Source organism: Enoplosus armatus, chromosome 11 (assembly GCF_043641665.1).
Source record: "Enoplosus armatus isolate fEnoArm2 chromosome 11, fEnoArm2.hap1, whole genome shotgun sequence".
NCBI classification, from domain to species: Eukaryota; Metazoa; Chordata; class Actinopteri; order Centrarchiformes; family Enoplosidae; genus Enoplosus; species Enoplosus armatus.
The window spans coordinates 9567764-9577843 of record NC_092190.1 but is presented as its reverse complement, the minus strand read 5'-3'; positions in this window follow the sequence as shown (position 1 = coordinate 9577843).

Genomic DNA, 10080 nt, shown 5'->3' with positions numbered 1-10080 from the left:
CTTCATATTTTGGATTTTGTCTGATGCGTTTGCTTGATGAGCATCATCAGTTTCTCTTTTATGCCCAAGACAGTCTGAATTGTCACCGCAGCAAAAGCACAGGTGGAACTAACAACATTTATGGTGTTTCTGTTCCTCCGCTTATTCCAACGCAATGCAGCATTTCATAATGCTATAAGTTACACCAGTGAAGCCAAAATGTCTGTTGCAAAAAGGGTCTGTTCAGCTTTACTGTCACTACTAACCTGAAATGCATATATATCTCCTCTGTATGTTTGTTTGTCCAGCTGTTTAAGCTTTTTCGTTTCTCACTCAATCTCCCTCTATTTTTAACAGTATGTACTTTTCCTGCTGCCTCTTACGCCTGTTGTCTTTCTCTTTATTTGTTTTGGCACTGCATGTAGGTACAATGAAAGCTACAGAAATGTAATGCATTCACTTAAGAAAAAAAACTTTGCCCTGTTTTTCTGAACTAGCAAGATTATTACCTCAGAATCCTGAGAAAGGTTTTCATGGAAAAAAAAAGTCTGCTCTGCTTTTCTGAATTACTGAGATATCTCAATCTCCCAAGAGAAGCCCTCATTTACTTGAGAGCTCAATTTAATGGAAGAAAACATGTCTCACCTGTTAAGCCCAGTTTTATTTTGGTTTGGGTTTGAGACATTGGAAGATGCTTGTGTCTTTAAACTAGGTATCTAGTTAATTCAGAGAAACAAGAGTAGTTTTTTTTCCCATGAAAACTTTTCTGAGAATTCTGAGATAATAATCTCGTTTCAGAAAAACAGGGAACATTTTGTTCTCAAGTGCAAGACATACTGAAACTCGATTGCAGAGCGGTCGAATAATTTAGACAGACTGAGCGGGTGGATGAGCGCGTCCCTCTACTTTGTGGCCGTGCTGTCACTGCTGTGACTGGAGCTGACCACCATATAAGGAAGATTTAGTAGAAAAAAGCATATGAAACGTAGTGTTCAGAGCAGTCTGAAACCTGAACCTTTTTGCTCACAGGGATTACCTTTACATAGTTTACCTCATTATTTGAACCTTTGGCAACATTCAATATGAATATCCAACATTGTGACATTAAATACATATGACAGAAAATAAGAAAAGCATAATAGGTCCCCTTTAATATGTAAGATCCTGCATTGTAGCCAACAGAAATACAGTGCACACAAAAAATGTCTGTAATGGATTGTGAATGAAATGGGCAATCATACTGAAAATAGCCCTGCATTAAAAAAACACATTGCACTGCATTGGTGTGAGCATGTTGCTCCAAGTAATGGTGAGAAGATGAAAAACAAAGCCCAGTTTGAGTTATAAATTCATGAGTTTAAAGGCTTATAAGAAGCCAAAACTGCAGAGCGGCCTATGATGCTGTGGGACTGGATTTCACAATTTTGGAGGGTTATCACATCTTTCAATCGGCCGTCTCCATGATTGTGATCCAGAAGAATTATGGCATTCACATTACAAAGTAATCTGCCCTCGCCAGATGACGCACTCTATTGTGGCTAAAGAGGAGCCAGATTCAACCTTTTATTTATTTATTTATTATTATAGTTTTGACAGGGGCTTCTTTGTTGGCACACATCGCTGTCATCGGTGGTCTCATAGAAATAAATGAGGACGCTGTGTTTTTTCAAGCTACTTCACAGAAGCATTAGACATGAAATTACACATGATAAACAATCCTATAACAATGTTATGGTGTAGTAAAAAGTAAAAACACACACAGATTTTTGAAAATGTTTTACTTTTTGTATTAAAGTTTGCAATGCAGTCGACGCTAAAGGGGTCAGTGTGCTTCAAACTGCGTCTGAAAACCCTCCCCTCAGACTTTTCTTTTTTCATCCAACAATTTCAACTCTCTGAAACAGACAATCTGACAAGCATGCCGACTTCATAAACATCTCCCTCAAGCTCTCTTTTTCCCATTTTTCACACAACTAGCTCTGTCAGTTTTTGGGTGTACAAACAAGTGCCACACTGTGAATGCCTTTGAGGAAAGACTGTCCAAAAGTGTGCAGCGTTTGCCACATTTGAACGATTCATTGCTCCTCTCTGTGACGGCAGGGCGTTCGCCTCTCCCTCAAGTGTGGCCACTCGAAACAGCTATGAACATTTTTGCCTTCAGATATGTTCATACGACACATGATGTGAACTAGTTCAACCAACCAACAAGTAGAAGTAGCTAATGTAACCACAAGAACCTTTACTGTTTGTTGGACTGCAGATTATTCCCTTTTCTATTCAATCTTACAGTTCACTCATGTCTTTCTTTGAGCGTCACAGTTCTTGTTTCGTCCACATTTTAAACACACAACTCTTTCATTAAGGGCCATGCAGCGCTGGAAATCCAACAACCAACCCACAAACAAACAGGTTGCATTGTCCAGGCATTCATTTTTGTGAGCTAGAGCAAGAAGACCAAGATACATATTATATGTGGGGTTGGAGACCAACAGTATGTCAATTGATTAATATCTTAATGGGCAGTATCTTATTTTAATATGTTAATATTGGTAATACTGTGGTATTTAATGATGAGGTAATATCTCAGCAGTAACACTGAACATATCGTGGTAATGTCATGGTTTAGGTTTTGTAATAGTGTAATTATGGGGCAGAAACATCTCAAGCTAAAAATGGAAAAGATATTATCGCATTATTATCTTGTTATTAGTTTGTTGGTCTAAGGCTCTCTCACAGAGCACTATAATTTTAAGCAATAGACGTAAGGACTTATGGTCCTTTAATGACTTCACATTCCCATGTTATATATACATATATATATATATTTGTTCTCCATTCACTCTTCTCAGTGGTTCAGAGGACCAGCGAGCACATTTACACTCGCTGGCCCTTTTAGATAAATAAAGCTCAGTGCAATGAATGCCATCACAGCCTGGAGTTTATTAAAGAAACTGTGTTGAGAAATGTGTGGGCTGCTGATATCTCTGTTTCCAGTCCAGCTTCCTGATAACTTAAAGGAGGAATGAAATACGTTTGCTCACTATTTCAGCACGGAAGAAAATAATTCAAAGCAGGACACTGTTCCAAAGCAGCTTTAACTGAGAGCGCCACTTTCCTTAACAGCCAGCATCTGTTGATTGCAGTTTGAATGCACAATTTAAATATGTTGCAATGAGAACTGCAAGCTAAGCACAACCTAATAGAGCAGCAATGAAACATAGCCCACCCGCAATCACTGAGGCCTGAGACGTTAAGATAAATGAACATGATGACATGAGCTTCTCTTCACTTTGATACTTAGCTTCTTTGTGTTGTCACAGTGACAATTTGTGGACATGGGAGGAATGGTTTTACTGTGTTTTTAACTTCCTGTTGATATTCTACGTTATAAAATATGTTATGTTTACGGTTTATACGTTTGTCTTCCTGATTCCGTATACTGTAATTTTACTATATTGGTCTATTCTGTACATGCAACATCTATTGTATGTCTTGTTCCAAATGATACATTCATCTCATAAAGCACCAAATGAGCAGTAGATAAGTGGCTGTACTGAGTCTCTGTACTTTGCACACTTGGGGAATGTCATAATGGTTATTTGTAAAACTGAACAAAATACCATCTTGGAAATTGCTTCTGTTTGTCTCTTTAAGTCACTAAACCGGTAATATCTGTTGCATGTTCTCACATCGCACCTCTGGTATAACATGGTGCTTTTAATGCGTGTTGTTGTTCATCAGTGTTTGTTTGTATAATATGACGTTCCTAAAAGCAAAGTCCAAACATAAAAGTTGCTGATGTTGTCTTGTTGAGATTAATAATATACTAAGCAGATCCTTAACTAGCTCAGTTTGATATCTACAATCAGTTTACAGACAGTAAGAGAGACGAGATGTATTAGTAGGGTACATGACAGCCTTTCTACGTCACCTTGAACCCCAAAGACAGATAACAAATTGTCTAAATCAGATGCACTCTGTTCACTCTGTTTGGGACACATGGTTTAATGGACAAATTATTGAAAAAAGAGCTCAAAAATGAACTGGATGAGGAGATCATGAAGATTTTTAGCACACAGCTGTCTGTGGTCAGAAAAAAAATATTTAACACTTCCTCTCTCCAAAACAGTCTGCACAACATCTGAACTTCAGATGATGTTATATTGCTGGACATTAAGCATGGACTGCACATTTCTCCCAGTACTTCTCACGAGCAGTGACTGTAATATGCGCATTGGTATTAATGGGAGGGTGTATAATGGGCCTTTTTCACAGGAGATATTTTAGGTGTTTTCTTACCAAACAGTTCTGGGGACTCCCTGAGAGGAAATGCCCTCTGGGGAGCTCCCCCCAGAACTACATACCTACAAGGGCTTTTTTTCTGTTTGCATTCGCACCACCAATAGGAATGCTGAAGTGATGTAAGCCGGCTGGCGGCTGGTATAGCAACGTCACTCACAACCTAACACACAAAATGTTTATATTTTGCTTTGACGGGTAAAAATTGCCCGGTGTTTCCCCCTCACTGTCAGTCCATTTGTCTATGTTTTGGAAACTTTTTAAGGCTACCGTTATGAGCGGTTACACTGGTTTTTAAAGATGGCAGTTGCTGGCGCTGCATTGACTCGAGTTCGACCAATCACCGTACACTTAGGTCACTCAATGTTCCTCTTGTGTTGGGAGAGTACCTACTCTGAAGTAAGAGCTAAAAAAAGTCCCTCAAAACAGCGCTCTAAGAACTATGATCGTTCCCAGTTCTTGCAGTGCGAGGAGGGCGAGGTCCTCCAACTGTCCTTAGAACTATGAAAAAGTTCCTCCGGTCTGAAAACGCCTTTTGACATAGCAGTAAAAGCACAGGTGTAACTAACATTAACGATGGCTCCATTCCAGTAAGTGAATGTAAGTGTAAGTGTCCCAGTAAGCCAGCTACTGGACAGCTAAATGGAATTCAGCCATCATTAATTTTATTATTTATGTAACCTTCTGCGTTGTGTTGATTAGTTAGGAATGAAGATGATGAACTATTTTTAAGTGCATGTTCATTGAAATGAATATATTGACAGCCTGGGACAGACATTATGACATTGTGGGAAACAAAAATATAAACAACACAATACAAGAAATAATGGGATGGATTACGATAGCAAATGGGCAAAAGAAAATGACACCCACCTCTTCCACAACGGAACTGTACAAAAGGGGAGAGAGGATAAGGAATTTATACTAGGGACCACTGAAGAAGAAATGACGGAGGAGGGGCTCTGAACTTCAACATATATACATTCTGGAGTTTGAAGGTACTCCCAGTCAAAGGTAATATGACTGTAACCAGATAGATTTTGTGTACCTATAACCAGAGATAAGGTATATATGACCCCGTTACATTTACACCGGTGCTTTTCCTACTGCGACATGTCAAAATGTCCTCTGTGAAAAAGGCCTATTGATGAAAGTGTGAAGCCACATTTTGGTTTGGTTTGAGATGTATGCATTTGATTTCATTTATTTTAACCGAATTTTGGTTGGAAAAATGTGTAATTATTTTGGCCTTCCCAGATTTCTTTAGATCTTGTATTATGTGATTCTAAGTCATAATTTAGACATAAAAAAGGGAACATTTTTCTTTGAATGCAATGTGCATGATAAAAGTAAAAAGGCAGCAGCCTCATGAAAACTACATCAATTGATACACTGGGCATTTGCAATGAGCTTTTAATATGACTAGCGTGTGTATGTTTACTTGAATTATTAGCATTCCAGTTGCCAAAATTGCCAGCTTTCACCTGATGAGAAAAGCTTTCTTAGGCCAAGTCAATGTAAATAACACAGGAACAAATTGAGTTTATAAGGCACATCATAGATACACTGTTACATGCTCCATACACTCAATGCAGTTTCTTTTCTCGTGAAATATATTTGCATTTATGCATACATGTGTTTGACTCAGAGACTCAGTCGTGATGTGAGCTAAATGCTAACATCAGCATGCTTACATTGTCACAATGACAACATGTTGATGGTATAAAATTTACCATGTTCACTGTAGTGGGAAAATACAACACATCCTTTCTACTCACGACATTCACCATCTTAGTCTGGTGTGTTAGCATTCTAACATTTTCAGTTGCCAGTGTCAGTTTCCCAAGCTTTTACTTTTGATGATGCAGTGGGGCCACAAATTACGAGACAGAAGTCCTGTGTTGGCTGTTTTCATGACAATCCCCACTATCAACAGTTGTCAGATGGTCCATTACCAAACACCTCCCCTGACAGATGGGTGGTTCTGGGAGAGGCCCCTGTCTGTGGTCCACGAGAGGGCGGGGTTGGGTTCTGGAAATCATCTCTGATTAAAATGCCTCAGAGATGATTTCCAGCCCATGATATAGCCACATCAAAACGTGCCAATAAAACCCAGCAAGAAAGCAGAGATGGTACAATGCCTCCTCATAATTGCCTTTGATAATGAATATTTGTTCCCCCTCTTCTGACATTTAATTTGCATTTAGCAGTTCTCTGCTGATGAAGGAATGCTTTTTGATATGAACAATTTGTAAGGAACTTAACTTGAAATTACAAGATGTGACACACAATTGCTTAATTTTAGTTAAGTCAGCTCCAGTGAATGTACAAAACCGTGTGATGTATAAATAGTCTTTCTAGTTCTATAAAAACATCTTTGCAAATAATCATGCTGTGATAATGTAACCTATGATTCTTAGGTCTAATCTGGTTAAATTGTCCTACAATAGATGCCATTATGGTCTTGAAATAAGACAGTCAACTGGAACGAGTTTTTTACTGAGATAATTGTGCTTTCTTCCATCGTTGTGACTCAAAGTGGACAGCTGCTCGCCAGGAGAAAATTATTAATAAGCTGTGCCATTCAAGACCTGAACAACTGGATTATCCATAGCTGAGTGCTCATATCAGTACTGTACCTTCTGTCCAGTCTTGAAGTACAGAGACAGCCAGGAAATTAATTGAGCCCGTTGCACTGTGACTGTCCTCAGTCCATATTTATCAGAATATCCTCCTATGGCATATAGCCTCTATGTGTGGATCTACAACTGCCTGTACATTATCAATACACTGTATACTTAACTCAGCTATCAGGCAGGTGGGATTACAGTATGTGTACAGTATGTGACGTCACATAGTTGAACCATCGCCTGTCTCTCCCTGCTCATTGGTTGTGAAGACAATAGAGGCCCAGCACACAGAAAACAAAGACAACACTGACGTGATGCAACCAGCAACTGGGTGCTGGGTTTACTGTGGTTCTTGGAAAATGTGTTTAAAGTTAGTAACCTGAAATATGAAACCACTTTTCTTTGTTTTTACAGACAATGAGTGAGAAGAAAGAGACATTTAAAATGAGGTATCTGAATTTTGCATTTGTTAGTTGCATCCACAGGGTTGAGGGTTTGTTACTCTTGTGCTGTCAACAGAACGTCCTTCACTCTTATACTGTTTCTCATCGGTTAGATTTAAATGTGTAATGCTCTAGTTTATATCTCTTTATGTCTCTGACAGTTTGTTGCCACCCCAATACAAATGGAGGTGTAAGGAATTGTCACCTATCTAACAATATATGTCAAAAAGATTATTTTTATTATCAACATTCATCATATTTTCTTCCTGTAAAACAAACCATGACGTGTGCTTACATAAGCTGGAACCAACCAATTTCAACCAATAATATCATGACATCCACCAATCAATCAATCTTCAACTTCTAGCAAAGCTAAGAATCATTTGTTAGCTAGTTACAAACAGCATGGTACCTTGGTTATGACACGCCCCACTTTTCAACGTTCAAATCAAATTCCTCCCAACATTGTAATGGTTGCGTATGGGGGAAAGTCTTTCCTTTTTTTCTTTTTGACCTGCAATTTTGACTATGGCAACTCTTTTAAGGAGATTTTGATTTAAGTTTAAGAAGCTATTCTTAACTATTCTGGAGGCTATAATAAATTTAAAGAGAGGGAAGTGATGAAATTGTTTTTTTACTCGATTGTCTCCACCAGGTGTGCTCTGTGGATTATAGCAATGTTTGGACATCATGTCAATCTCACATACAGTAAACCTTAGGGCTCTACATTTGTTTGTGTTAGCCAAGTCACCAACTGATGCATCTTCAGTAAAGTGGGAGTTAAACTGGCACAGTGTTTACACAGTATGTTGCCTGTCTTTACATTTATTTATCTATCATCTGGGAGGCTGGGTGTCATCTATTAAAAGCCAAACAGTACGGACCACATGAATAGTCACATGCAAAAAAATCAATTTGGTAACCTTCTGATCTTTCAGTCAGATGTGGTGTGTGTAATACGTGTTTTTGATGAGGCCTGATTTATACGGAGCGTTCAGAGGGTATCTGCAGATAATAATGACCCACAAGATCAATTACACGCCTTTATATGAACCAACGTGCTGTCTGAATTCTTTTTCTAGTTTTAACCAAACATTCCTACGTCCTATGATAAAAATATACTGTATATATACATATATATAAACTATATTTATGGTGTCTTGATACCTTAAGTTCACTTTGTTTGACATGAAAATATAAAATATGTCTTACAGTTCTACTGCTTTATTTTCAGATCTCAGTGGTAACCTTTGAGGTTGTTTATGCAATGTCGTGATAAACGTACTATTTTGGTCATAAATCATTGCTTAGGGGTGATTTGACTAAAAAGTGCTCCTCATCATCAGCTGTTCTTCTTGGTAGATGACTACAAACAAATCAGTGAGTTACAGTAAGTAACCTGCTTTAGTCGTTGGCACTGACTGAAAGAAGTTAAGGCTTGAGACTCAATAGATTAAACTTTTAACAGAAAGAATGTGATACACATGTATGATAAAACTTGAGCCACACATTTACATGAAAAATCTACCACACATACTGTATATATTACAGTTCTTTGGTGTTCATTAACTGGTTTGCTGTTTGTTAACCTGCTAAAAGGTGAATATTTGTTTTTCAAAATAAAACAAAACAATCTTTATCATGTCATACTCAATTGTAATGTTTCCTTCCTTCTTCCTCTTCTATTCTTTTAATATATGTATATATTATTACAAGTTTTACCATCTGATTAAAACAAGCAGTGCTAACAAATAAGATGTGTGATGTGACATGAAATGCCATATGACACCATAAGCCCTTCTGTCTGTAAAATGTAAATTAATGTTTTTTAAATGACTAGTTTAGTGAACTTTTAGAAGCTTTTCTCACCTGTTCTAGAGTCTGGAATAAATTCAAAGAGAGGGAAGAGATGTAGAACAGGAGACCTGTAATGTAATGGTCTATTGACTAAGGAAAACATGTATGTTAATGAGGTGAGGTCTCTAACCAGACAGAGTGACAGTCTCATCATGTTGCAGTCATAAAGTCTAGGTCTTACTATAAATAATATCTGCAGCATAAGGACATGCAGTACAGAACACATTTAGCAAACTCAAATACATCTTACCACACAAAAAGCTTACAGCGCCAAACAGGTTTCAGTGGTTGAAACGGGGAAATCAACAAGGTTAGTTTACTGCACTGTGGAAAGTTTCCTGTGATTGAATGAATGAGCTATTGTGTCAGTTTTGAAAATAAATGATTCAACTTGAAACTTGAAAGCTATATAGATGTGGTACAATATTATACTATTAATCTACAAAAGGTTTCAGTAAGCTCATACTAATAAAACAAAACGATTATTATTATTATTTGAGGCTCGCAAGTCAAATGAACGTCACACAGTTTCTGCAGGAAAAAGTCAGGCGGCTAAATCGAGCAATGACTAATCGCTCATCTGCTATTCCTCGGCCCAACTGAGAGGAGCAAACTCCGACTTGTGTGCATTTGTACACAGTTAAAATGAACTGCTGTTTCATTTTCCCGGTACTTGCCTGAATATAATCGTGAGGCCGGATTCGCATCTGTTGTTTTTTAGCGGCAACTGTCAACGGAAGAAAAATACGCTGTCAGTTTAGTAGCTTGCTAGCTAGCCGTAGCTAATTGCTAATGTGGTGCTAACGGCTAACCATTTGACTTCACAGTGTTATTTGTTACTGAGGCGTTGCCGCAGTTTGTAAATGTTTCTT